Raw genomic sequence first — 27,293 nt, forward strand, 5'->3', positions numbered from 1 at the left:
ATTGCTTGAAAGATCTGGGAGCACATGGAAAAGAGTACAAACCATGTTTATAGCAAGGGGAAGCCTGGTGAGAAATCTGCTTTCTTTCTTTCAAATTGGGTGCTCACTTTGAGCTGAATGAGGATTGCTGGCATGGCACTCAGGCGACAGGTGGAATCTTGGTCATGCTCTGGTTTCTCTTCAAAACGAACAGATCTTTCGCCTTTTACTAAAGATTTCCGTGGAGAGGAGCAAAACTGAGTTTTATCTCAATTTTTGCATGCTCCGTCTTATTGGGGTTTCTTTTATCGGTTTAAAGATAGAACGAGTGTGCTTTAATGTAAGCTCATTTGCATAGAAATGACAGTAAATGTTTGTTTCTTTTCAAACAGAACTTTCTTGACTATACTAATTGCTTGAAAGATCTGGGAGCACATGGAAAAAGAGTACAAACCATGTTTATAGCAAGGGGAAGCCTGGTGAGAAATCTGCTTTCTTTCTTTCAAATTGGGTGCTCACTTTGAGCTGAATGAGGACTGCTGGCATGGCACTCAGGCGACAGGTGGAATCTTGGTCATGTTCTGGTTTCTCTTCAGAACGAACAAATCTTTCGCCTTTTACTAAAGATTTCCGTGGAGAGGAGCAAAACTGAGTTTTATCTCAATTTTTGCATGCCCCATCTTATTGGGGTTTTATTTTATCGGTTTAAAGATAGAACGAGTGTGCTTTAATGTAAGCTCATTTGCATAGAAATGACAGTAAATGTTTGTTTCTTTTCAAACAGAACTTTCTTGACCACACTAATTGCTTGAAAGATCTGGGAGCTCATGGAAAAGAGTACAAACCATGTTTATAGCAAGGGGAAGCCTGGTGAGAAATCTGCTTTCTTTCATTCAAATTGGGTGCTCACTTTCAGCTGAATGAGAACTGCTGGCATGGCACTCAGGCGACAGGTGGAATCTTGGTCATGCTCTGGTTTCTCTTCAGAACTAACAAATATTTCGCCTTTTATTAAAGATTTCCGTGGAGAGGAGCAAAACTGAGTTTTATCTCAATTTTTGCATGCCCCATATTATTGGGGTTTCTTTTATCAGTTTAAAGACAGAACGAGTGTGCTTTCTTGTTAGCTTTAATGTAAGTTTATTTGCATAACAATGACAGTAAATGTTGTTTCTTTTCAAACAGAACTTTCTTGACCATGCTACTTGCTTAAAGGTCTGGGAGCACATGGAAAACAGTACAAACCATGCAGTATCACAAGAGCCTTTATTTGATCTTTCATGAAGATAGAGCAGAATTGAGGACACGTCAACAATTTCTGCCGAAGGTGGTTCATCTTTCCACATGGTGCCTTTGGCCACTGACACCTTCGTTGAGTCAAAGTCTCTGGCTGTGGTCAGAACTTTGAAAATGTATGTCACCAGAACGGTTCAGATTAGGAAAACAGAGGCTCTGTTTGTCCTGTATGCTCCCAACAGGATTTGGTGTCCTGCTTCCATGCAGACCATTATGCGCTGGATCTGTGGTAAGATTCAGCATGCTCGTTCCACGGCAGGATTGCCGTTACTGAAGTAGGTGAAGACCCATTCTACTAGAAAGGTGGGTTCATCCTTGGCAGCTGGTCGGGGAGTCTCGGCATTGCAACTTTGCCGAGCAGCTATTTAGTAAACACTTTTGCTAAGTTTTACAAGTTTGATACCTTGGCTGATGATAACCTTAAGTTGGGTCATTCGGTGCTGCAGAGTCGTACGCACTCTCCCACCCGTTCAAGAGCTTTGGTATAACCCCATGGTTCTTAATGTGACCCCAGCATCCTCTAGGTCGTATGAGAAAATAGGATTTTAATACCTACCGGTAAATCCTTTTCTCTTAGTCTGTAGAGGATGCTGGGCACCCGTCCCAGTCCATACTGTGTCTGCAGTTATTACTTGTGGTTATACACATGTTGTGTTATGGTTCTGGTCAGCTTTTTGCTGCAATTGTTCATGCCGTTGGCTTGTGTTCTGTTGAATGCCACGTTCTGCGGCATGTTTAAGGTGTGAGCTGGTAAGATGCTCACCTTAGTTTAACAATAAATCCTTTCCTCGAAATGTCCGTCTCCCTGGGCACAGTTCCTATAACTGGAGTCTGGAGGAGGGGCATAGAGGGAGGAGCCAGTTCACACCCTTTGAAAGTCTTAAAGTGCCCATGTCTCTTGCGGATCCCGTCTATACCCCATGGTTCTTAATGTGACCCCAGCATCCTCTACGGACTAAGAGAAAAGAATGCCCTTGCGCACTATCCTGACTTCTCCTCCCGTCTGCTTACTTTGTGCCTTCCAACGCACAATGCGAACTACAGGTGGTGCTGCAGGGCCCACACCCTTTTACTTGCCTTACAGAACAGCTCTGGAGCTGTTACAGTGCCCAGCTGCTGCAAGAAATCAGCTTGAATGCTTCAGGGGATGGGGCATGGCCAACATGAGCCCCACACCAAAGGAGGGTGGGGGTGTTTAATGTGAACTAGGGGTCATCCAAGCACTGCAAAAGGCCGCCATGCCCTGCATGCCCCTTTTCTCTTTTCATATGCAGATGAGGGTTCCAGTCAACTTTGGCCCACTGCTTGGATAACATCACCGTATGCAAATCCGTCTGCTGCAGACCTTCCCCCAGGAATGCTTGTACTAGTTGTTGCATATGGTGCTTCAGTATTAGGCAGCCTTCCGCCCTCCCATGTTCATCTGAAAAGATGTGGTCTCCCTGCAGTTGTTGTCCCCAGACGAGAGTTCCCTTGTGCTTCCTCAGTTGAATCTCCTTAACTTGACGGGGGAGGTGCTGCCCGAGCAGCCCTCCCCAGCCCTATCCCAACTCATATTTATTTTGCATATGAGATCTCTTGATCATGAAGATTGTTCTCACAGGGTGAGGTTCATCCATTATATTTTAAAATAGGAAGGTACGAATTACATATTTGAATTGCATCTATGTGCTGGATTCAAATGTCCCCCCCCCCCCCCCTTCCTTTCTCAATTGTGCCCGTCAGCAGCTATTCTAAGGTTGCTGCCAATGGGTGTGACACATTAATTTCTTCTGTGGGGTACACTGGACTCCACAAGGATTCACATTGGGGTGTAGAGTAGGATCTTGATCTGAGGCACCAACCGGCTCAAAGCTTTTGACTGTTCCCAAGAAGCTCAGTGCATTCTCCTCTATAACCCCGCTTCCATGAACAGGGAGCTCAGTTTGTAGTTGGTGCCTTCAGTAGCAGGCCAATTAACAGGGGCCTGCCTCAGGCAGCCTATTCTTAGCTATTAATTTTGACAAGAAAAGAAGAACTTGTTTTATGAGAATCTACAAGGGCTGCAGCAGGCTAGGTCTAATAGACATCTTTACTGCAGCTTCATCACTCCCAGCGGCGCTGTATACTCCCGTGCCCTGGTTGCTGGGTCACTGCAGCGGAGGCTCCGGTTTCATCCTAAGGTCAGTCACACACACACCACCCTTCCGGATCACGAGGCCGCTGCTGAAGGGGAGCGAGGCCGTAGGGGGTGGGCCGTGTGCGCACTGCGGTGGACACTGATTACTGGGCAGCCGCTCCACTAGCCACCAGGTACAGTTAAGGAGCACAGGTCTGGGGGTTTTTCTTCTATATTAACCCAATTTTGTACTGCCCGCAGCGCATTGTGATAGGTAATAGGGCCTGATTCAGGTTGGATTGCAATCACAATAAGCGATCCAACTGCAAAAATTGCTAAGAGCATACGCATGTGCCTGCATTTTCTGCGGCACCCCGCAGAGAATGTGATCGCCTCTGCCTGTCAATCGGGGCGGGGAAGGGGGGGAGAGGTGGGTCAGCAACACTCCATTTCCAAGTCAGGGATGGAGCGGTGCGGGGGCAAGGCTTCAAAATGGGGTCTGCAACGGAGGAGACACAGGGGGCGTGGTCACAGCGACTGTATGACATCACATTCAGCCGCTGTGATCACAAAAATGGTGGCGGCTTCCTGCGCGCACATACAGTCTGCACCAGCAGGAGCCTACACCATTTTTTATGATCACGCTGAACTGCAGTGCGACTGCAATTACAGCATGGTCAAGAAGGGAGGCGTCATGCTGGGTGGCCATGCCCTGTCACTTTGCAGGAGCCAGCACCGCTCACACACTAGTCCCCGGGTGCAGCCCCCAACCCCCGGGACACCCGGAGCAACAAAATGTAGATTCAGGCCACCAGGCCACGCCCCTACCTATGAAACCATGCCTCCTTTTTACCATTGCACTGCTTATCTGCGCGCACTGCATTACAATCTCCCTCGCCACCTCTCTGGGTGTCACCAGTGATAGTGACACCTCTGCCATGCTTGTAGCAGCTGGTCCTAAGATCTACGCCTCAAACCCTGAGTGTTTGCCCTTGTGACTTGTTGATCATCATAGCGAAGCAGATGCTTACAGAAAACTGCAGGGGCTTAGATTGAAAATAAAAAAATTGATAGGGTATAAGGTAGAGAGGAGCGGGTTCGGTTCTCCGAGAACCGAATTCCCCACGAACTCCACGTGGTTTACACTGGTCCGAGGCAGGCTCGGTTGTTCCCGCCTGACTCGGAAAACCTGAACAAGGGAAAATGTCATCATCCCGCTGTCGGATTCTCGCGAGATTCGGATTCCATATAAAGAGCTGCGCGTTGCTGCCATTTTTACTCGTGCATTGAAGAGAGAGCGGAGAGGACGTGGCTATGTTCTCTCAGTGGAAATCTCAATATCAGTGCTCAGTATCAGTGGTTACTTATTGCTGCTCAGTAATACTAGTAGTGTGTCTCTCCTGCTCAGTGTCAGTTCTCAGTAGTATCCTCATCAGTGCTCAGTATCACTGTTCATTGTCTTGTGCTGCATTGTGTTGCTCAGCATAATACAGTACATTACTAATAGTCCAGTGCTGCATCTTGCTGCTCAGTGTCAGTTCTAGTATCCTCATCAGTGCTCACTATCACTGCTCATTGCATTGTGGTGTTCTGTATACTACAATAACATAGTAATATAGTAACATAGTTTTTGAGGTTGAATAGAGGCAAATTGCCCATCGTGTTCAACCTGTTTTAAGTTGTGATGATTCTACATACTTGCTGAATAATGTTTTATGACTAGTTAGCTACTATAACTCATGTTACCCCCGGATTAACCATGTTGATATTTTAAGTATTATAACCTTGGATAGCTTTTTCATTCAGAAATGTATCCATTCCTTTTTTAAATCCAATTACAGAGTCCGCCATTACCACCTTCCCTGGCAGGGAATTCCACATCCTGATTGCCCTAACAGTGAAGAAACCTTTCCTCCATTGCGTTCTGAACTTTCCTCCAGTCGCAGCGAGTGACCACGTGTTCTTTTAATAAATAATTCCTCTGATAACTCTTTGTTATGTATCTTTACATATTTGAAGATATTAATAATATCTCCTCTTAGGCACCTCTTTTCTAGTGTATAAATATTCAGCCTAGTAAGTCTTTCCTTATAGTCCAGTACTTTAAGGCCTTTAATCAATTTAGTCTTCAGGATCTCTGACACTTCCATGAGCAGCAGAGTAGTGCAATGGAAGCATGCTGGGCCCATAACCCAGAGGTTGATTGATCGAAACTATCCTCTGCTATGTGCATTTTTTTTTTTATAATTAAAGTAATCAAAAACTGGGATTGATATTTTGGCACTTTTATTTTTACTTAAAGTACAATAACTTTTATCATTTTAATTTGTTTTAATAGTATTGTTTTCTTTAAAAAATCCACTTAATTTTCTTTACCCTATTACTGAAATGGTAATTGACAAAAACAAACTACATTGTCACCAGAAGAGCAATGCAAAATGTACAAGTGATATATGAAAATCATCTTCCATCTTGAATTTCAATGATGCATTGGGACAACAATTTGTGAGAAACATCTTCACCCATAAAGAAAGATTTTCTTAATTCCTTACCTGTGTGCTGATTAGATATCACCTTGTTTTCACATTAAACAGACTTCCCCATGAGGAAGCAGCAAGGATGCAGTGACGTTTCCTGGTGTCAACCTGTATTATTTCAGTAGACATTGAAATGAGGATGCATCTTTGATGCCTTTCCAATGAAGCAAGTTTAATTCAGTAATAGGTGAAAAACCATTCCTACAAAGGTGTTAATCAGAGACTTGGCTTTGTGGACACTTTTCAGAGAGCAAATTTGTTAGCATAAACATAAAATCAGAAAATGAAGAGCTGTTTAATCACTCAATTGGACTTTTCTGCCAGCATAATTTTTTTTCTCTGCAACTCACTGCTAAATTGTGCTTCCTAGCTGTTTTTTTATAAAATCACTTAATCAAATCTAACTCTGATTACATCAGAGAAGGCCAGGTACCCTACACCATAAGGGGGGTTTTTGAAATTTTGACTTGTCTACTTAAAGATCACCAAAATCTGATTACAAGGTCAATTACATCCCTGGGTGGGATTGAACCACCAACCTTTTGGTTAATAGCCAAACATGCTAACCGATTGCGCCACAGAGACACCTTGCGAAAGTCAATACTGACAAAGGCTAATAAGCATTCATCTAGAACGTTTCCTAGAAAAACTTTAAAAAGTCAATAATCTGGAGAATTTTTGTAAGAAACACATTGGTACTTTCCCATGATGAGTGAGTGCTTCAGGATTTCTTGCACTTACATGGGCTATTAACCAAAAGGTTGGTGGTTCAATCCCACCCAGGGATGTAATTGACCTTGTCATCAGATTTTGGTGATCTTTAAGTAGACAAGTCAAAATTTCAAACCCCCTCTTATGGTGTAGGGTACCTGGCCTTCTCTGACGTAATCAGAGTTAGATTTAATTAAGTGATTTTATAAAAAACAGCTAGGAAGCACAATTTAGCAGTGGGTTGCAGAGAAAAAAATAACATTTTAAACCTACCGGTAATTTTTTTTTCTCGTAGTCCGTAGAGGATGATGGGGACTCCGTAAGGACCATGGGGGATAGACGGGCTCCGCAGCAGACATGGGCACTTTAAGAAAGACTTTAGATCTGGGTGTGCACTGGCTCCTCCCTCTATGCCCCTCCTCCATACCTCAGTTAGAGAAACTGTGCCCAGAGGAGACGGACAGTACGAGGAAAGGATTTTTGTTAATCCAAGGTCAAGATTCATACCAGCCACACCAATCACACCGTATAACTTGTGATATACTACCCAGTTAACAGTATGAAAACAACATAGCATCAGTCCAAGACCGATGAAAACTAACATATAACCCTTATGTAAGCAATAACTATATACAAGTCTTGCAGAAGTAGACCGCACTTGGGACGGGCACCCAGCATCCTCTACGGACTACGAGAAAAAGATTTACCGGTAGGTTTAAAATCTTATTTTCTCTTACGTCCTAGAGGATGCTGGGGACTCCGTAAGGACCATGGGGATTATACCAAAGCTCCCAAACGGGCAGGAGAGTGCGGATGACTTTGCAGCACCGATTGAGCAAACAGGAGGTCCTCCTCAGCCAGGGTATCAAACTTATAGAACTTTGCAAAGGTGTTTGAACCAACTTTGACCCACTGCTTGGATGACATCACCATATGCAAATCCATCTGCGGCAGGCCTTCCCCCAGGAATGCTTGCACTAGTTGTTGCATTTGGTTTGTTGTTTGGGGGTGCTTCAGTTTTAGGCAGCCTTCTGCCCTCCCATGTTCATCTGAAAATATGTGTTCTCCCTGCAGTTGTTGTCCCCAGATGAGAGTTCCCTTGTGCTGCCTCAGTTGAATCTCCTTTACTTGACAGAGATGTGCCTGAGCAGCGGCCCTCCCCAGCCCTATCCCAAATCATACTTATTTTGCATAGGAGATACCATGGTCATGAAGATTGTTCTCCCAGGGTTAGGTTAATTCATTGCATTCTGGGTATGCTGACCCCTGTGATTTCCCCAAATGTGGGAAACTCAACTGCATTATTTGTGGTAGTGGGGGACTGTGTTTGTGCTTTCCTCTGGTCAGCTCTGGTAAAAGTCAGATTTCTTTGTCTCAGATCTTCCTCTAGCCTTGTTCTTCTTTCGAGAGTTCCCTTGTGCTGCCTCAGTTGGATCTCCTTCACTTGACAGGGGGGTGCCCGAGCAGCGACCCTCCCCAGCTCTAGCCCAACTCCTACTTACCTGCCAGGTGAGATACTATGATCATGAAGATGCTTCTCCCAGGGCAAGGCTCACCCATTGCACTCTGGGTGTGCTGCCCCTGCGATTTCCCCAAATGTGGGAAACTTGACTGCATAATTTGTGTTTCCCCTGGTCGGCTCTCATATAATTCAGATCTCTTTGTCTCAGGTCTCTCTCCAGCCTAGTTTGCTGTCTGTTTCCACTTCTTTTTTCTTGAGCCCCTCCCTTCTATACCCTTGTGCACTATCCTGACTTCTCCCGTCTGCTTACTTTGTGCCTTCCAACGCACAATACAAACTACAGGTAGTGCTGCAGGGCCCACACCCTTTTACTTGCTTTACAGAGCAGCTCTGGAGCTGTTACAGTGCCCAGCTGCTGCAAGAAATCAGCTTGAATGCTTCAGGGGCTGGGGCATAGCCAACATGAGCCCCACACCGAAGGAGGGTGGAGGTGTTTAATGCGAACTAGGGGTCATCCAAGCGCCGCAAAAGGCCGCCATGCCCTGCACACCCCTTTATTCTTTTCATATGCAGACGAGGGTTGAAGCCAACTTTGACCCACTGCTTGGATGACATCACCATATTCAAATCCATCTGCTGCAGGCCTTCCCCCAGGAATGCTTGCACTAGTTGTTGCATTTGGTTTGTTGTTTGGGGGTGCTTCAGTATTAGGCAGCCTTCTGCCCTCCCATGTTCATCTGAAAATATGTGTTCTCCCTGCAGTTGTTGTCCCCAGATGAGAGTTCCCTTGTGCTGCCTCAGTTGAATCTCCTTTACTTGACAGAGATGTGCCTGAGCAGCGGCCCTCCCCAGCCCTATCCCAAATCATACTTATTTTGCATAGGAGATACCATGGTCATGAAGATTGTTCTCCCAGGGTTAGGTTCATTCATTGCATTCTGGGTATGCTGACCCCTGTGATTTCCCCAAATGTGGGAAACTCAACTGCATTATTTGTGGTAGTGGGGGACTGTGTTTGTGCTTTCCTCTGGTCAGCTCTGGTAAAAGTCAGATTTCTTTGTCTCAGATCTTCCTCTAGCCTTGTTCTTCTTTCGAGAGTTCCCTTGTGCTGCCTCAGTTGGATCTCCTTCACTTGACAGGGGGGTGCCCGAGCAGCGACCCTCCCCAGCTCTAGCCCAACTCCTACTTACCTGCCAGGTGAGATACTATGATCATGAAGATGCTTCTCCCAGGGCAAGGCTCACCCATTGCACTCTGGGTGTGCTGCCCCTGCGATTTCCCCAAATGTGGGAAACTTGACTGCATAATTTGTGTTTCCCCTGGTCGGCTCTCATATAATTCAGATCTCTTTGTCTCAGGTCTCTCTCCAGCCTAGTTTGCTGTCTGTTTCCACTTCTTTTTTCTTGAGCCCCTCCCTTCTATACCCTTGTGCACTATCCTGACTTCTCCCATCTGCTTACTTTGTGCCTTCCAACGCACAATGCAAACTACAGGTAGTGCTGCAGGGCCCACACCCTTTTACTTGCTTTACAGAGCAGCTCTGGAGCTGTTACAGTGCCCAGCTGCTGCAAGAAATCAGCTTGAATGCTTCAGGGGCTGGGGCATAGCCAACATGAGCCCCACACCGAAGGAGGGTGGAGGTGTTTAATGCGAACTAGGGGTCATCCAAGCGCCGCAAAAGGCCGCCATGCCCTGCACACCCCTTTTTTCTTTTCATATGCAGACGAGGGTTGAAGCCAACTTTGACCCACTGCTTGGATGACATCACCATATGCAAATCCATCTGCTGCAGGCCTTCCCCCAGGAATGCTTGCACTAGTAGTTGCATTTGGTTCGTTGTTTGGGGGTGCTTCAGTTTTAGGCAGCCTTCTGCCCTCCCATGTTCATCTGAAAATATGTGTTCTCCCTGCAGTTGTTGTCCCCAGATGAGAGTTCCCTTGTGCTGCCTCAGTTGAATCTCCTTTACTTGACAGAGATGTGCCTGAGCAGCGGCCCTCCCCAGCCCTATCCCAAATCATACTTATTTTGCATAGGAGATACCTTGGTCATGAAGATTGTTCTCCCAGGGTGAGGTTCATTCATTGCATTCTGGGTATGCTGACCCCTGTGATTTCCCCAAATGTGGGAAACTCGACTGCATTATTTGTGGTAGTGGGGGACTGTGTTTGTGCTTTCCTCTGGTCAGCTCTGGTAAAAGTCAGATTTCTTTGTCTCAGATCTTCCTCTAGCCTTGTTCTTCTTTCGAGAGTTCCCTTGTGCTGCCTCAGTTGGATCTCCTTCACTTGACAGGGGGTGCCCAAGCAGCAATCCTCCACAGCTCTAGCCTAACTCCTACTTACCTGCCAGGTGAGATACTATGATCTTCACTGTTAGGGCAATCAGGATGTGGAATTCCCTGCCAGGGAAGGTGGTAATGGCGGACTCTGTAATTGGATTTAAAAAAGGAATGGATACATTTCTGAATGAAAAAGCTATCCAAGGTTATAATACTTAAAATATCAACATGGTTAATCCGGGGGTAACATGAGTTGTAGTAGTTAACTAGTCATAAAACATTATTCAGCAAGTATGTAGAATCATCACAACTTAAAACAGGTTGAACACGATGGGCAATTTGCCTCTTTTCAACCTCAAAAACTATATTACTATATGTTACTATATTACTATGTTACTGTAGTATACAGAACACCACAATGTAATGAGCAGTGATAGTGAGCACTGATGATGATACTAGAACTGACACTGAGCAGCAAGATGCAGCACTGGACTATTAGTAATGTACTGTAGTATGCTGAGCACCACAATGCAGCACAAGACAATGAGCAGTGATACTGAGCACTGATGAGGATACTACTGAGAACTGACACTGAGCAGGAGAGACACACTACTAGTATTACTGAGCAGCAATAAGTAACCACTGATACTGAGCACTGATATTGAGATTTCCACTGAGAGAACATAGCCACGTCCTCTCCGCTCCCTCTTCAATGCACGAGTAAAAATGGCGGCAACGCGCAGCTCTTTATATGAAATCCGAATCTCGCGAGAATCCGACAGCGGGATGATGACATTTTCCCTTGTTCAGGTTTTCCGAGTAAGGCGGGAACAACCGAGCCTGCCTCGGACCAGTGTAAACCACGTGGAGTTCGTGGGGAATTCGGTTCTCGGAGAACCGAACCCGCTCCTCTCTACCTTATACCCATATATTTTTTTATTTTCAATCTAAGCCCCTGCAGTTTTCTGTAAGCATCTGCTTCGCTATGATGATCAACAAGTCACAAGGGCAAACACTCAGGGCTTGAGGCGTAGATCTTAGGACCAGCTGCTACAAGCATGGCAGAGGTGTCACTATCACTGGTGACACCCAGAGAGGTGGCGAAGGAGATTGTAATGCAGTGCGCGCAGATAAGCAGCGCAATGGTAAAAAGGAGGCATGGTTTCATAGGTAGGGGCGTGGCCTGGTGGCCTGAATCTACATTTTGTTGCTCCGGGTGTCCCGGGGGTTGGGGGCTGCACCCGGGGACTAGTGTGTGAGCGGTGCTGGCTCCTGCACAGTGACAGGACATGGCCACCCAGCATGACGCCTCCCTTCTTGACCAATCTGTAATTGCAGTCGCACTGCAGTTCAGCGTGATCATAAAAAATGGTGTAGCCTCCTGCTGGTGCAGACTGTATGTGCGCGCAGGAAGCCGCCACCATTTTTGTGATCACAGCGGCTGAATGTGATGTCATACAGCCGCTGTGACCACGCCCCCTGTGTCTCCTCCGTTGCAGACCCCATTTTGAAGCCTTGCCCCCGCACCGCTCCATCCCTGACTTGGAAATGGAGTGTTGCTGACCCCCCTCTCCCCCCCTGCCCCGATTGACAGGCAGAGGCGATCGCATTCTCTGCGGGGTGCCGCAGAAAATGCAGGCACATGCGTATGCTCTTAGCAATTTTTGCAGTTGGATCGCTTACTGTGATTGCAATCCAACCTGAATCAGGCCCTATTACCTATCACAATGCGCTGCGGGCAGTACAAAATTGGTTTAATATGGGAGAAAAAACCCCAGACCTGTGCTCCTTAACTGTACCTGGTGGCTCGTGGAGCGGCTGCCCAGTAATCAGTGTCCACGCCAGTGCGCACACGGTCCACCCCCTACGGCCACGCTCCCCTTCATCAGCGGCCTCGTGATCCGGAAGGGCGGTGCGTGTGTGACTGACCTTAGGAAGAAACCGGAGCCTCCGCTGCAGTGACCCAGCAACCAGGGCACGGGAGTATACAGCGCCGCTGGGAGTGATGAAGCTGCAGTAAAGATGTCTATTAGACCTAGCCTGCTGCAGCCCTTGTAGATTCTCATAAAAAAAGTTCTTATTTTCTTGTCAAAATTAATAGCTAAGAATAGGCTGCCTGAGGCAGGCCCCTGTTAAGTGGCCTGCTACTGAAGGCACCAACTACAAACTGAGCTCCCTGTTCATGGAAGCGGGGTTATAGAGGAGAATGCGCTGAGCATCTTGGGAACAGTCAAAAGCTTTGAGCCGGTTGGTGCCTCAGATCAAGATCCTACTCTACACCCCAATGTGAATCCTTGTGGAGTCCAGTGTACCCCACAGAAGAAATTAATGTGTCACACCCATTGGCAGCAACCTTAGAATAGCTGCTGACGGGCACAATTGAGAAAGGAAGGGGGGGGGGACATTTGAATCCAGCACATAGATGCAATTCAAATATGTAATTTGAACCTTCCTATTTTAAAATATAATGGATGAACTTCACCCTGTGATAACAATCTTCATGATATAGAGATCTCATATGCAAAATAAGTATGAGTTGGGATAGGGCTGGGGAGGGTGGCTGCTCGGGCAAGCCCCTTCCCCGTCAAGTTAAGGAGATTCAACTGAGGAAGCACAAGGGAACTCTCGTCTGGGGACAACAACTGCAGGGAGACCACATTTTTTCAGATGAACATGGGAGGGCGGAAGGCTGCCTAATACTGAAGCACCATCAAATATCAAACCATATGCAATAACTAGTACAAGCATTCCTGGGGGAAGGTCTGCAGGAGACGAATTTGCATACGGTGATGTCATCCAAGCAGTGGGCCAAAGTTGGCTGGAACCCTCATCTGCATATGAAAAGAGAAAAGGGTTATGCAGGGCATGGCGGCCTTTTGCGGCGCTTGGATGACCCCTAGTTCGCATTAAACACCTCCACCCTCCTTCGGTGTGGGGCTCATGTTGGCTATGCCCCAGCCCCTGAAGCATTCAAGCTGATTTCTTGCAGCAGCTGGGCACTGTAACAGCTCCAGAGCTGCTCTGTAAGGCAAATAAAAGGGTGTGGGCCCTGCAGCACTACCTGTAGTTCGCATTGTGCGTTGGAAGGCACAAAGTAAGCAGACGGGAGAAGTCAGGATAGTGCGCAAGGGCATAGAAGGGAGCGGCTCAAGAAAAGAGAAGTGGAAACAGACAGCAAACTAGGCTGGAGAGAGACCTGAGACAAAGAGATCTGAATTATACGAGAGCCGACCAGGGGAAACACAAATTATGCAGTCAAGTTTCCCATATTTGGGGAAATCGCAGGGGCAGCACACCCAGAGTGCAATGGTTGAGCCTTGCCCTGGGAGAAGCACCTTCAAGATCATAGTATCTCACCTGGCAGGTAAGTAGGAGTTGGGCTAGAGCTGGGGAGGGTCGCTGCTCGGGCACCCCCCTGTCAAGTGAAGGAGATCCAACTGAGGCAGCACAATGGAACTCTCGAAAGAAGAACAAGGCTAGAGGAAGATCTGAGACAAAGAAATCTGACTTTTACCAGAGCTGACCAGCGGAAAACACAAACACAGTCCCCAACTACCACAAATAATGCAGGCGAGTTTCCCACATTTGGGTAAATCACAGGGGTCAGCATACCCAGAATGCAATGAATGAACCTCACCCTGGGTGAACAATTTTCATGACCATGGTGTCTCCTATGCAAAATAAGTATGATTTGGGATAGGGCTGGGGAGGGCCGCTGCTCAGGCACATCTCTGTCAAGTAAAGGAGATTCAACTGAGGCAGCACAAGGGAACTCTCATATGGGGACAACAACTGCAGGGAGAACACATATTTTCAGATGAACATGGGAGGGCAGAAGGCTGCCTAATACTGAAGCACCCCCAAACAACAAACCAAATGCAACAACTAGTGCAAGCATTCCTGGGGGAAGGCCTGCAGCAGATGGATTTGCATATGGTGATGTTATCCAAGCAGTGGGTCAAAGTTGGCTTCAACCCTCATCTGCATATGAAAAGAGAAAAGGGGCGTGCAGGGCATGGCGGCCTTTTGCGGTGCTTGGATGACCCCTAGATCGCATTAAACACCCCCACCCTCCTTTGGTGTGGGGCTCATGTTGGCCATGCCCCATCCCATGAAGCATTCAAGCTGATTTATTGCAGCAGCTGGGCACTGTAACAGCTCCAGAGCTGCTCTGTAAGGCAAGTAAAAGGGTGTGGGCCCTGCAGCACTACCTGTAGTTTGCATTGTGCATTGGAAGGCACAAAGTAAGCAGACGGGAGGAGAAGTCAGGATAGTCCACAAGGGTATAGAAGGGAGGGGCTCAAGAAAAAAGAAGTGGAAACAGAGAGCAAACTAGGCTGGAGAGAGACCTGAGACAAAGAGATCTGAATTATACGAGAGCCGACCAGAGGAAACACAAATTATGCAGTCAAGTGTCCCACATTTGGGGAAATCGTAGGAGCAGCACACCCAGTGTGCAATGGGTGAGCCTTGCCCTGGGAGAAGCACCTTCCTGATTATAGTATCTCACCTGGGTGTGCTGCCCCTGCGATTTCCCCAAATGTGGGAAACTTGACTGCATAATTTGTGTTTCCCCTGGTCGGCTCTCATATAATTCAGATCTCTTTGTCTCAGGTCTCTCTCCAGCCTAGTTTGCTGTCTGTTTCCACTTCTTTTTTCTTGAGCCCCTCCCTTCTATACCCTTGTGGACTATCCTGAATTCTCCTCCTGTCTGCTTACTTTGTGCCTTCCAATGCACAATGCAAACTACAGGTAGTGCTGCAGGGCCCACACCCTTTTACTTGCCTTACAGAGCAGCTCTGGAGCTGTTACAGTGCCAAGCTGCTGCAAGAAATCAGCTTGAATGCTTCAGGGGCTGGGGCATGGCCAACATGAGCCCCACACCGAAGGAGGGTGGGGGTGTTTAATGCGAACTAAGGGTCATCCAAGCGCCGCAAAAGGCCGCCATGCCCTGCATACCCCTTTTCTCTTTTCATATGCAGATGAGGGTTCCAGCCAACTTTGGCCCACTGCTTGGATGACATCACTATATGCATATCCGTCTTCTGCAGACCTTCCCCCAGGAATGCTTGTACTAGTTGTTGCATTTGGTTTGTTGTTTGGGGGTGCTTCAGTATTAGGCAGCCTTCTGCCCTCCCATGTTCATCTGAAAATATGTGTTCTCACTGCAGTTGTTGTCCCCAGATGAGAGTTCCCTTGTGCTGCCTCAGTTGAATCTCCTTTACTCTAAAACTTGTAAAACTTAGCAAAAGTGTTTACTAAATAGCTGCTCGGCAAAGTTGCAATGCCGAGACTCCCCGACCAGCTGCCCAGGATGAACCCACCTTTCTAGTAGAATGGGTCTTCACCTAATTCAGTAACGGCAATCCTGCCGTGGAATGAGCATGCTGAATCTTACCACAGATCCAGCGCATAATTGTCTACATGGAAGCAGGACACCCAATCCTGTTGGGAGCATACAGGACAAACAGAGCCTCTGTTTTCCTAATCTGAACCGTTCTGGTGACATAAATTTTCAAAGTTCTGACCACAGCCAGAGACTTTGACTCAACGAAGGTGTCAGTGGCCAAAGGCACCATGTGGAAAGATGAACCACCTTCGGCAGAAATAGTTGACGTGTCCTCAATTCTGCTCTATCTTCATGAAATATCAAATAAAGGCTCTTGTGATACTGCATGGTTTGTACTGTTTTCCATGTGCTCCCAGATCTTTCAAGCAAGAAGCATGGTCAAGAAAGTTCTGTTTGAAAAGAAACAACATTTACTGTCATTGTTATAGAATTTGGGAGAAAAAACAAGAAGAAATCTGCACTGTTGACGCACTGGACAGAATGAATGAATCATAAAATATAACCTTTATTAAGTATGTATTAAAATTGGATAAATATTAATATTATTATCCCAAACTGCAGTGAAACATAAAGGTTAAAATCACAGAACTAACATACATGTGCATAAGAAGAATAAAGAGATGTGAAAAAAAGGTTTAAAAAGCGTGTCCGTGTGTGATTATTTTTGAAGGCACAACCCTGGCGGGGTTGTTTATATAGATTTATATGTTGCTAATAATCACTTTCTAGCGTAATGTTATTAAATAGCTGTTAGTATCTATGTCGTCAGGTACCACTGGGTCGTATCCTATATACTCCTGTGGGAAACTTGACTGCATAATTTGTGTTTCCCCTGGTCGGCTCTCGTATAATTCAGATCTCTTTGTCTCAGGTCTCTCTCCAGCCTAGTTTGCTGTCTGTTTCCACTTCTCTTTTCTTGAGCCGCTGCCTTCTATGCCCTTGTGCACTCTCCAGACTTCTCCTGTCTGCTTACTTTGTGCCTTCCAACGCACAATGCAAACTACAGGTAGTGCTGCAGGGCCCACACCCTTTTACTTGCCTTACAGAGCAGCTCTGGAGCTGTTACAGTGCCCAGCTGCAGCAAGAAATCAGCTTGAATGCTTCAGGGGCTGGGGCATAGCCAACATGAGCCCCACACCGTCGGAGGGTGGAGGTGTTTAATGCAAACTAGGGGTCAGCCAAGCGCCGCAAAAGGCCGCCATGCCCTGCATGCCCCTTTTCTCTTTTCATATGCAGACGAGGGTTGAAGCCAACTTTGACCCACTGCTTGGATGACATCACCATATGCAAATCCATCTGCGGCAGGCCTTCCCCCAGGAATGCTTGCACTAGTTGTTGCATTTGGTTTGTTGTTTGGGGGTGCTTCAGTATTAGGCAGCCTTCTGCCCTCCCATGTTCATCTGAAAATATGTGTTCTCCCTGCAGTTGTTGTCCCCAGATGAGAGTTCCCTTGTGCTGCCTCAGTTGAATCTCCTTTACTTGACAGAGATGTGCCTGAGCAGCGGCCCTCCCCAGCCCTATCCCAAATCATACTTATTTTGCATAGGAGATACCATGGTCATGAAGATTGTTCTCCCAGGGTTAGGTTCATTCATTGCGTTCTGGGTATGCTGACCTCTGTGATTTCCCCAAATGTGGGAAACTCAAATGCATTATTTGTGGTAGTGGGGGACTGTGTTTGTGCTTTCCTCTGGTCAGCTCTGGTAAAAGTCAGATTTCTTTGTCTCAGATCTTCCTCTAGCCTTGTTCTTCTTTCAAGAGTTCCCTTGTGCTGCCTCAGTTGGATCTCCTTCACTTGACAGGGGGGTGCCCGAGCAGCGACCCTCCCCAGCTCTAGCCCAACTCCTACTTACCTGCCAGGTGAGATACTATGATCATGAAGTTGCTTCTCCCAGGGCAAGGCTCACCCATTGCACTCTGGGTGTGCTGCCCCTGCGATTTCCCCAAATATGGGAAACTTGATTGCATAATTTGTGTTTCCCCTAGTCGGCTCTCATATAATTCAGATCTCTTTGTCTCAAGTCTCTCTCCAGCCTAGTTTGCTGTCTGTTTCCACTTCTTTTTTCTTGAGCCCCTCCCTTCTATACCCTTGTGCACTATCCTGACTTCTCCTCCTGTCTGCTTACTTTGTGCCTTCCGATGCACAATGCAAACTACAGGTAGTGCTGCAGGGCCCACACCCTTTTACTTGCCTTACAGAGCAGCTCTGGAGCTGTTACAGTGCCAAGCTGCTGCAAGAAATCAGCTTGAATGCTTCAGGGGCTGGGGCATGGCCAACATGAGCCCCACACCGAAGTAGGGTGGGGGTGTTTAATGCGAACTAAGGGTCATCCAAGCGCCGCAAAAGGCCGCCATGCCCTGCATACCCCTTTTCTCTTTTCATATGCAGATGAGGGTTCCAGCCAACTTTGGCCCACTGCTTGGATGACATCACTGTATGCAAATCCGTCTTCTGCAGACCTTCCCCCAGGAATGCTTGTACTAGTTGTTGCATTTGGTTTGTTGTTTGGGGGTGCTTCAGTATTAGGCAGCCTTCTGCCCTCCCATGTTCATCTGAAAATATGTGTTCTCCCGGCAGTTGTTGTCCCCAGATGAGAGTTCCCTTGTGCTGCCTCAGTTGAATCTCCTTTACTTGACAGAGATGTGCCTGAGCAGCGGCCCTCCCCAGCCCTATCCCAAATCATACTTATTTTGCATAGGAGATACCATGGTCATAAAGATTGTTCTCCCAGGGTGAGGTTCATTTAATTGCATTCTGGGTATGCTGACCCCTGTGATTTCCCCAAATGTGGGAAACTCAACTGCATTATTTGTGGTAGTGGGGGACTGTGTTTGTGTTTTCCTCTGGTCAGCTCTGGTAAAAGTCAGATTTCTTTGTCTCAGATCTTCCTCTAGCCTTGTTCTTCTTTCGAGAGTTCCATTGTGCTGCCTCAGTTTGATCTCCTTCACTTGACAGGGGGGTACCCGAGCAGCGACCCTCCCCAGCTCTAGCCCAACTCCTACATAACTGCCAGGTGAGATACTATGATCATGAAGGTGCTTCTCCCAGGGCAAGGCTCACCCATTGCACTCTGGGTGTGCTGCTCCTGCGATTTCCCCAAATGTGGGAAACTTGACTGCATAATTTGTGTTTCCCCTGGTCGGCTCTCGTATAATTCAGATCTCTTTGTCTCAGGTCTCTCTCCAGCCTAGTTTGCTGTCTGTTTCCACTTCTCTTTTCTTGAGCCGCTGCCTTCTATGCCCTTGTGCACTCTCCTGACTTCTCCTGTCTGCTTACTTTGTGCCTTCCAACGCACAATGCAAACTACAGGTAGTGCTGCAGGGCCCACACCCTTTTACTTGCCTTTCAGAGCAGCTCTGGAGCTGTTACAGTGCCCAGCTGCTGCAAGAAATCAGCTTGAATGCTTCAGGGGCTGGGGCATAGCCAACATGAGCCCCACACCGACGGAGGGTGGAGGTGTTTAATGAGAACTAAGGGTCATCCAAGCGCCGCAAAAGGCCGCCATGCCCTGCATACCCCTTTTCTCTTTTCATATGCAGATGAGGGTTCCAGCCAACTTTGGCCCACTGCTTGGATGACATCACCGTATGCAAATACGTCTTCTGCAGACCTTCCCCCAGGAATGCTTGTACTAGTTGTTGCATTTGGTTTGTTGTTTGGGGTGCTTCAGTATTAGGCAGCCTTCTGCTCTCCCATGTTCATCTGAAAATATGTGTTCTCCCTGCAGTTGTTGTCCCCAGATGAGAGTTCTCTTGTGCTGCCTCAGTTGAATCTCCTTTACTTGACAGAGATGTGCCTGAGCAGCGGCCCTCCCCAGCCCTATCCCAAATCATACTTATTTTGCATAGGAGATACCATGGTCATGAAGATTGTTCTTCCAGGGTGAGGTTCATTCATTGCATTCTGGGTATGCTGACCCCTGTGATTTCCCCAAATGTGGGAAACTCGACTGCATTATTTGTGGTAGTGGGGGACTGTGTTTGTGCTTTCCTCTGGTCAGCTCTGGTAAAAGTCAGATTTCTTTGTCTCAGATCTTCCTCTAGCCTTGTTCTTTTTTTGAGAGTTTCCTTGTGCTGCCTCAGTTGGATTTCCTTCACTTGACAGGGGGGTGCCCGAGCAGCGACCCTCCCCAGCTCTAGCCCAACTCCTACTTACCTGCCAGGTGAGATACTATGATCAGGAAGGTGCTTCTCCCAGGGCAAGGCTCACCCATTGCACTCTGGGTGTGCTGCTCCTACGATTTCCCCAAATGTGGGACACTTGACTACATAATTTGTGTTTCCTCTGGTTGGCTACTCGTATAATTCAGATCTCTTTGTCTCAGGTCTCTCTCCAGCCTAGTTTGCTGTCTGTTTCCACTTCTCTTTTCTTGAGCCCCTGCCCTTGCCCTTGTGCACTCTCCTGACTTCTCCTGTCTGCTTACTTTGTGCCTTCCAACGCACAATGCAAACTACAGGTAGTGCTGCAGGGCCAACACCCTTTTACTTGCCTTACAGAGCAGCTCTGGAGCTGTTACAGTGCCCAGCTGCTGCAAGAAATCAGCTTGAATGCTTCAGGGGCTGGGGCATAGCCAACATGAGCCCCACACCGACGGAGGGTGGAGGTGTTTAATGCGAACTAAGGGTCATCCAAGCGCCGCAAAAGGCCGCCATGCCCTGCATACCCCTTTTCTCTTTTCATATGCAGATGAGGGTTCCAGCCAACTTTGGCCCACTGCTTGGATGACATCACCGTATGCAAATCCGTCTTCTGCAGACCTTTTCCCAGGAATGCTTGTACTAGTTGTTGCATTTGGTTTGTTGTTTGGGGGTGCTTCAGTATTAGGCAGCCTTCTGCTCTCCCATGTTCATCTGAAAATATGTGTTCTCCCTGCAGTTGTTGTCCCCAGATGAGAGTTCCCTTGTGCTGCCTCAGTTGAATCTCCTTTACTTGACAGAGATGTGCCTGAGCAGCGGCCCTCCCCAGCCCTATCCCAAATCATACTTATTTTGCATAGGAGATACCATTGTCATGAAGATTGTTCTCCCAGGGTGAGGTTCATTCATTGCATTCTGGGTATGCTGACCCCTGTCATTTCCCCAAATGTGGGAAACTCGACTGCATTATTTGTGGTAGTGGGGGACTGTGTTTGTGCTTTCCTCTGGTCAGCTCTGGTAAAAGTCAGATTTCTTTGTCTCAGATCTTCCTCTAGCCTTGTTCTTTTTTCGAGAGTTTCCTTGTGCTGCCTCAGTTGGATCTCCTTCACTTGACAGGGGGGTGCCCGAACAGCGACCCTCCCCAGCTCTAGCCCAACTCCTACTTACCTGCCAGGTGAGATACTATGATCAGGAAGGTGTTTCTCCCAGGGCAAGGCTCACCCAATGCACTCTGGGTGTGCTGCTCCTACGATTTCCCCAAATGTGGGACACTTGATTACATAATTTGTGTTTCCTCTGGTCGGCTCTCGTATAATTCAGATCTCTTTGTCTCAGGTCTCTCTCCAGCCTAGTTTGCTGTCTGTTTCCACTTCTCTTTTCTTGAGCCGCTCCCTTCTATGCCCTTGTGCACTATCCTGACTTCTCCCGTCTGCTTACTTTGTGCCTTCCAACGCACAATGCAAACTACAGGTAGTGCTGCAGGGCCCACACCCTTTTACTTGCTTTACAGAGCAGCTCTGGAGCTGTTACAGTGCCCAGCTGCTGCAAGAAATCAGCTTGAATGCTTCAGGGGCTGGGGCATAGCCAACATGAGCCCCACACCGAAGGAAGGTGGAGGTGTTTAATGCAAACTAGGGGTCATCCAAGCGCCGCAAAAGGCCGCCATGCCCTGCACACCCCTTTTTTATTTTCATATGCAGACGAGGGTTGAAGCCAACTTTGACCCACTGCTTGGATGACATCACCATATGCAAATCCATCTGCTGCAGGCCTTCCCCCAGGAATGCTTGCACTAGTAGTTGCATTTGGTTTGTTGTTTGGGGGTGCTTCAGTGTTAGGCAGCCTTCTGCCCTCCCATGTTCATCTGAAAATATGTGTTCTCCCTGCAGTTGTTGTCCCCAGATGAGAGTTCCCTTGTGTTGCCTCAGTTGAATCTCCTTTACTTGACAGAGATGTGCCTGAGCAGCGGCCCTCCCCAGCCCTATCCCAAATCATACTTATTTTGCATAGGAGATACCATGGTCATGAAGATTGTTCTCCCAGGGTGAGGTTCATTCATTGCACTCTGGGTATGCTGACCCCTGTGATTTCCCCAAATGTGGGAAACTCGACTGCATTATTTGTGGTTGTGGGGGACTGCGTTTGTGCTTTCCTCTGGTCAGCTCTGGTAAAAGTCAGATTTCTTTGTCTCAGATCTTCCTCTAGCCTTGTTCTTCTTTCGAGAGTTCTCTTGTGCTGCCTCAGTTGGATCTCCTTCACTTGACAGGGGGTGCCCGAGCAGCAATCCTCCACAGCTCTAGCCCAACTCCTACTTACCTGCCAGGTGAGATACTATGATGTTCACTGTTAGGGCAATCAGGATGTGGAATTCCCTGCCAGGGAAGGTGGTAATGGCGGACTCTGTAATTGGATTTAAAAAAGGAATGGATACATTTCTGAATGAAAAAGCTATCCAATGTTATAATACTTAAAATATCAACATGGTTAATCCGGGGGTAACATGAGTTATAGTAGCTAACTAGTCATAAAACATTATTCAGCAAGTATGTAGAATCATCACAACTTAAAACAGGTTGAACACGATGGGCAATTTGCCTCTATTCAACCTCAAAAACTATGTTACTATATGTTACTATATTACTATGTTACTGTAGTATACAGAACACCACAATGTAATGAGCAGTGATAGTGAGCACTGATGAGGATACTAGAACTGACACTGAGCAGCAAGATGCAGCACTGGACTATTAGTAATGTACTGTAGTATGCTGAGCACCACAATGCAGCACAAGACAATGAGCAGTGATACTGAGCACTGATGAGGATACTACTGAGAACTGACACTGAGCAGGAGAGACACACTACTAGTATTACTGAGCAGCAATAAGTAACCACTGATACTGAGCACTGATATTGAGATTTCCACTGAGAGAACATAGCCACGTCCTCTCCGCTCTCTCTTCAATGCACGAGTAAAAATGGCGGCAACGCGCAGCTCTTTATATGGAATCCGAATCTCGAGAGAATCCGACAGCGGGATGATGACATTTTCCCTTGTTCAGGTTTTCCGAGTCAGGCGGGAACAACCGAGCCTGCCTCGGACCAGTGTAAACCACGTGGAGTTCGTCGGGAATTCGGTTCTCGGAGAACCGAACCCGCTCCTCTCTACCTTATACCCATCAATTTTTTTATTTTCAATCTAAGCCCCTGCAGTTTTCTGTAAGCATATGCTTCGCTATGATGATCAACAAGTCACAAGGGCAAACACTCAGGGCTTGAGGCGTAGATCTTAGGACCAGCTGCTACAAGCATGGCAGAGGTGTCACTATCACTGGTGACACCCAGAGAGGTGGCGAAGGAGATTGTAATGCAGTGCGCGCAGATAAGCAGCGCAATGGTAAAAAGGAGGCATGGTTTCATAGGTAGGGGCGTGGCCTGGTGGCCTGAATCTACATTTTGTTGCTCCGGGTGTCCCGGGGGTTGGGGGCTGCACCCGGGGACTAGTGTGTGTGCGGTGCTGGCTCCTGCACAGTGACAGGGCATGGCCACCCAGCATGACGCCTCCATTCTTGACCATGCTGTAATTGCAGTCGCACTGCAGTTCAGCGTGATCATAAAAAATGGTGTAGCCTCCTGCTGGTGCAGACTGTATGTGCGCGCAGGAAGCCGCCACCATTTTTGTGATCACAGCGGCTGAATGTGATGTCATACAGCCGCTGTGACCACGCCCCCTGTGTCTCCTCCGTTGCAGACCCCATTTTGAAGCCTTGCCCCCGCACCGCTCCATCCCTGACTTGGAAATGGAGTGTTGCTGACCCCCCTCTCCCCCCCCCGCCCCGATTGACAGGCAGAGGCGATCGCATTCTCTGCGGGGTGCCGCAGAAAATGCAGGCACATGCGTATGCTGTTAGCAATTTTTGCAGTTGGATCGCTTATTGTGATTGCATTCCAACCTGAATCAGGCCCTATTACCTATCACAATGCGCTGCGGGCAGTACAAAATTGGGTTAATATAGGAGTAAAACTCCCAGACCTGTGCTCCTTAACTGTACCTGGTGGCTAGTGGAGCGGCTGCCCAGTAATCAGTGTCCACGCCAGTGCGCACACGGTCCACCCCCTACGGCCACGCTCCCCTTCATCAGCGGCCTCGTGATCCGGAAGGGCGGTGTGTGTGTGACTGACCTTAGGAAGAAACTGGAGCCTCCGCTGCAGTGACCCAGCAACCAGGGCACGGGAGTATACAGCGCCGCTGGGAGTGATGAAGCTGCAGTAAAGATGTCTATTAGACCTAGCCTGCTGCAGCCCTTGTAGATTCTCATAAAACAAGTTCTTCTTTTCTTGTCAAAATTAATAGCTAAGAATAGGCTGCCTGAGGCAGGCCCCTGTTAAGTGGCCTGCTACTGAAGGCACCAACTACAAACTGAGCTCCCTGTTCATGGAAGCGGGGTTATAGAGGAGGATGCGCTGAGCATCTTGGGAACAGTCAAAAGCTTTGAGCCGGTTGGTGCCTCAGATCAAGATCCTACTCTACACCCCAATGTGAATCCTTGTGGAGTCCAGTGTACCCCACAGAAGAAATTAATGTGTCACACCCATTGGCAGCAACCTTAGAATAGCTGCTGACGGGCACAATTGAGAAAGGAAGGGGGGGGGGGACATTTGAATCCAGCACATAGATGCAATTCAAATATGTAATTTGTACCTTCCTATTTTAAAATATAATGGATGAACCTCACCCTGTGAGAACAATCTTCATGATCAAGAGATCTCATATGCAAAATAAGTATGAGTTGGGATAGGGCTGGGGAGGGTGGCTGCTCGGGCAGCCCCTCCCCCGTCAAGTTAAGGAGATTCAACTGAGGACGCACAAGGGAACTCTCGTCTGGGGACAACAACTGCAGGGAGACCACATCTGTTCAGATGAACATGGGAGGGTGGAAGGCTGCCTAATATTGAAGCACCATCAAATATCAAACCATATGCAACAACTAGTACAAGCATTCCTGGGGGAAGGTCTGCAGAAGACGGATTTGCATACGGTGATGTCATCCAAGATGTGGGCCAAAGTTGGCTGGAACCCTCATCTGCATATGAAAAGAGAAAAGGGGCATGCAGGGCATGGCGGCCTTTTGCGGTGCTTGGATGACCCCTAGTTCGCATTAAACACCCCCACCCTCCTTTGGTGTGGGGCTCATGTTGGCCATGCCCCATCCCCTGAAGCATTCAAGCTGATTTCTTGCAGCAGCTGGGCACTGTAACAGCTCCAGAGCTGTTCTGTAAGGCAAGTAAAAGGGTGTGGGCCCTGCAGCACCACCTGTAGTTCGCATTGTGCGTTGGAAGGCACAAAGTAAGCAGACGGGAGGAGAAGTCAGGATAGTGCGCAAGGGCATCCTTTTCTCTTAGTCCGTAGAGGATGCTGGGGTCACATTAAGAACCATGGGGTATAGACGGGATCCGCAAGAGACATGGGCACTTTAAGACTTTCAAAGGGTGTGAACTGGCTCCTCCCTCTATGCCCCTCCTCCAGACTCCAGTTATAGGAACTGTGCCCAGGGAGACGGACATTTCGAGGAAAGGATTTATTGTTAAACTAAGGTGAGCATCTTACCAGCTCACACCTTAAGCATGCCGCAGAACGTGGCATTCAACAGAACACAAGCCAACGGCATGAACAATTGCAGCAAAAAGCTGACCAGAACCATAACATAACATGTGTATAACCACAAGTAATAACTGCAGACACAGTATGGACTGGGACGGGTACCCAGCATCCTCTACGGACTAAGAGAAAAGGATTTACCGGTAGGTATTAAAATCCTATTTTCTCATACGACCTAGAGGATGCTGGGGTCACATTAAGAACCATGGGGTTATACCAAAGCTCTTGAACGGGTGGGAGAGTGCGTACGACTCTGCAGCACCGAATGACCCAACTTGAGGTTATCATCAGCCAAGGTATCAAACTTGTAAAACTTAGCAAAAGTGTTTACTAAATAGCTGCTCGGCAAAGTTGCAATGCCGAGACTCCCCGACCAGCTGCCCAGGATGAACCCACCTTTCTAGTAGAATGGGTCTTCACCTAATTCAGTAACGGCAATCCTGCCATGGAATGAGCATGCTGAATCTTACCACAGATCCAGCGCATAATGGTCTACATGGAAGCAGGACACCCAATCCTGTTGGGAGCATACAGGACAAACAGAGCCTCTGTTTTCCTAATCTGAACCGTTCTGGTGACATAAATTTTCAAAGTTCTGACCACAGCCAGAGACTTTGACTCAACGAAGGTGTCAGTGGCCAAAGGCACCATGTGGAAAGATGAACCACCTTCGGCAGAAATTGTTGACGTGTCCTCAATTCTGCTCTATCTTCATGAAAGATCAAATAAAGGCTCTTGTGATACTGCATGGTTTGTACTGTTTTCCATGTGCTCCCAGATCTTTCAAGCAAGTAGCATGGTCAAGAAAGTTCTGTTTGAAAAGAAACAACATTTACTGTCATTGTTATAGAATTTGGGAGAAAAAACAAGAAGAAATCTGCACTGTTGACGCACTGGACAGAATGAATGAATCATAAAATATAACCTTTATTAAGTATGTATTAAAATTGGATAAATATTAATATTATTATCCCAAACTGCAGTGAAACATAAAGGTTAAAATCACAGAACTAACATACATGTGCATAAGAAGAATAAAGAGATGTGAAAAAAAGGTTTAAAAAGCGTGTCCGTGTGTGATTATTTTTGAAGGCACAACCCTGGCGGGGTTGTTTATATAGATATATATGTTGCTAATAATCACTTTCTAGCGTAATGTTATTAAATAGCTGTTAGTATCTATGTCGTCAGGTACCACTGGGTCGTATCCTATATACTCCCTTCACTCAATAGGGGTTACCTCCCGGGAAGCCATCCCCATTGGCGAATTTGTGGGGGTGATTGAGTATAACCGGTAAGCTAACCTCCAATTTGTGGGGTGCTTAGGTAGATGGGGATCACTTATTTCTCTGTGTCCCCTAAGACTATATTCCTAAATTCAATACCACAGGGGGATAGCTTTCTATATCGGATAAGGAATCACTTGATAGGGAAATCTCTATGCATCATGGAAAGATCATATTTATTAATATCCAAACTAAAAAAATGATGAATAGCTTTAATTTAGCTGTTTAGATATAGTTAATTGGCGAGATATACCAACAGGTGCGGTTGCCTTAAGGAATATGGCAATTCCAATATAAATAGCAGCCCTCCTTCATATAATCAGCCAGATCTTATTAAATCTGGTCCAGATATAGCCGTTCAGATATACTTAATTGACAACATATATCAATCGGTGGGGTTGCCTTAAGGAATATAGCAATTCCAATTCTCATATAAATAGCAACCTTCCTTCATATATTCAGCCAGATCTTATTTAATCTGATCTAGGCGTAGGCAATAATGC

General features: G+C 47.2%; 18 non-coding genes and 3 pseudogenes across 18 annotated transcripts; 17 read left to right on the forward strand and 4 right to left on the reverse strand.

The window, feature by feature from the left end:
• Positions 1–164: 164 nt before the first annotated feature.
• Positions 165–280, forward strand: LOC135048800 (U5 spliceosomal RNA). The gene has a single exon (XR_010240596.1). It is a non-coding gene; the product is annotated as a U5 spliceosomal RNA (small nuclear RNA).
• Positions 281–555: 275 nt separating this feature from the next.
• On the forward strand, positions 556–671 carry LOC135048780 (U5 spliceosomal RNA). The gene has a single exon (XR_010240577.1). It is a non-coding gene; the product is annotated as a U5 spliceosomal RNA (small nuclear RNA).
• A 275-nt stretch (positions 672–946) lies between these two features.
• LOC135048813 (U5 spliceosomal RNA) lies at positions 947–1,062 on the forward strand. The gene has a single exon (XR_010240609.1). It is a non-coding gene; the product is annotated as a U5 spliceosomal RNA (small nuclear RNA).
• Positions 1,063–6,421: 5,359 nt separating this feature from the next.
• TRNAN-AUU (transfer RNA asparagine (anticodon AUU)) lies at positions 6,422–6,495 on the reverse strand. The gene has a single exon. It is a non-coding gene; the product is annotated as a tRNA-Asn (tRNA).
• Positions 6,496–7,799: 1,304 nt separating this feature from the next.
• Positions 7,800–7,963, forward strand: LOC135048809 (U1 spliceosomal RNA). The gene has a single exon (XR_010240605.1). It is a non-coding gene; the product is annotated as a U1 spliceosomal RNA (small nuclear RNA).
• Positions 7,964–8,115: 152 nt separating this feature from the next.
• On the forward strand, positions 8,116–8,257 carry LOC135048737 (U1 spliceosomal RNA; annotated as a pseudogene).
• Positions 8,258–8,949: 692 nt separating this feature from the next.
• LOC135048787 (U1 spliceosomal RNA) lies at positions 8,950–9,113 on the forward strand. The gene has a single exon (XR_010240583.1). It is a non-coding gene; the product is annotated as a U1 spliceosomal RNA (small nuclear RNA).
• A 152-nt stretch (positions 9,114–9,265) lies between these two features.
• LOC135048738 (U1 spliceosomal RNA) lies at positions 9,266–9,407 on the forward strand (annotated as a pseudogene).
• A 692-nt stretch (positions 9,408–10,099) lies between these two features.
• On the forward strand, positions 10,100–10,263 carry LOC135048835 (U1 spliceosomal RNA). Its single transcript, XR_010240630.1, has one exon. It is a non-coding gene; the product is annotated as a U1 spliceosomal RNA (small nuclear RNA).
• Positions 10,264–13,567: 3,304 nt separating this feature from the next.
• Positions 13,568–13,730, reverse strand: LOC135048758 (U1 spliceosomal RNA). Its single transcript, XR_010240561.1, has one exon. It is a non-coding gene; the product is annotated as a U1 spliceosomal RNA (small nuclear RNA).
• A 152-nt stretch (positions 13,731–13,882) lies between these two features.
• Positions 13,883–14,046, reverse strand: LOC135048710 (U1 spliceosomal RNA). Its single transcript, XR_010240521.1, has one exon. It is a non-coding gene; the product is annotated as a U1 spliceosomal RNA (small nuclear RNA).
• Positions 14,047–14,720: 674 nt separating this feature from the next.
• LOC135048778 (U1 spliceosomal RNA) lies at positions 14,721–14,876 on the reverse strand. The gene has a single exon (XR_010240575.1). It is a non-coding gene; the product is annotated as a U1 spliceosomal RNA (small nuclear RNA).
• A 2,361-nt stretch (positions 14,877–17,237) lies between these two features.
• LOC135048837 (U1 spliceosomal RNA) lies at positions 17,238–17,401 on the forward strand. Its single transcript, XR_010240632.1, has one exon. It is a non-coding gene; the product is annotated as a U1 spliceosomal RNA (small nuclear RNA).
• A 152-nt stretch (positions 17,402–17,553) lies between these two features.
• LOC135048764 (U1 spliceosomal RNA) lies at positions 17,554–17,688 on the forward strand (annotated as a pseudogene).
• Positions 17,689–18,390: 702 nt separating this feature from the next.
• LOC135048702 (U1 spliceosomal RNA) lies at positions 18,391–18,555 on the forward strand. The gene has a single exon (XR_010240514.1). It is a non-coding gene; the product is annotated as a U1 spliceosomal RNA (small nuclear RNA).
• Positions 18,556–18,707: 152 nt separating this feature from the next.
• Positions 18,708–18,870, forward strand: LOC135048753 (U1 spliceosomal RNA). The gene has a single exon (XR_010240556.1). It is a non-coding gene; the product is annotated as a U1 spliceosomal RNA (small nuclear RNA).
• Positions 18,871–19,540: 670 nt separating this feature from the next.
• LOC135048832 (U1 spliceosomal RNA) lies at positions 19,541–19,704 on the forward strand. The gene has a single exon (XR_010240627.1). It is a non-coding gene; the product is annotated as a U1 spliceosomal RNA (small nuclear RNA).
• Positions 19,705–19,856: 152 nt separating this feature from the next.
• Positions 19,857–20,020, forward strand: LOC135048746 (U1 spliceosomal RNA). Its single transcript, XR_010240549.1, has one exon. It is a non-coding gene; the product is annotated as a U1 spliceosomal RNA (small nuclear RNA).
• A 668-nt stretch (positions 20,021–20,688) lies between these two features.
• On the forward strand, positions 20,689–20,852 carry LOC135048862 (U1 spliceosomal RNA). Its single transcript, XR_010240658.1, has one exon. It is a non-coding gene; the product is annotated as a U1 spliceosomal RNA (small nuclear RNA).
• A 152-nt stretch (positions 20,853–21,004) lies between these two features.
• On the forward strand, positions 21,005–21,167 carry LOC135048765 (U1 spliceosomal RNA). The gene has a single exon (XR_010240565.1). It is a non-coding gene; the product is annotated as a U1 spliceosomal RNA (small nuclear RNA).
• Positions 21,168–21,838: 671 nt separating this feature from the next.
• On the forward strand, positions 21,839–22,002 carry LOC135048836 (U1 spliceosomal RNA). The gene has a single exon (XR_010240631.1). It is a non-coding gene; the product is annotated as a U1 spliceosomal RNA (small nuclear RNA).
• Positions 22,003–27,293: the final 5,291 nt, after the last annotated feature.

This window comes from Pseudophryne corroboree, unplaced genomic scaffold (assembly GCF_028390025.1).
Source record: "Pseudophryne corroboree isolate aPseCor3 unplaced genomic scaffold, aPseCor3.hap2 scaffold_982, whole genome shotgun sequence".
NCBI classification, from domain to species: domain Eukaryota; kingdom Metazoa; phylum Chordata; class Amphibia; order Anura; family Myobatrachidae; genus Pseudophryne; species Pseudophryne corroboree.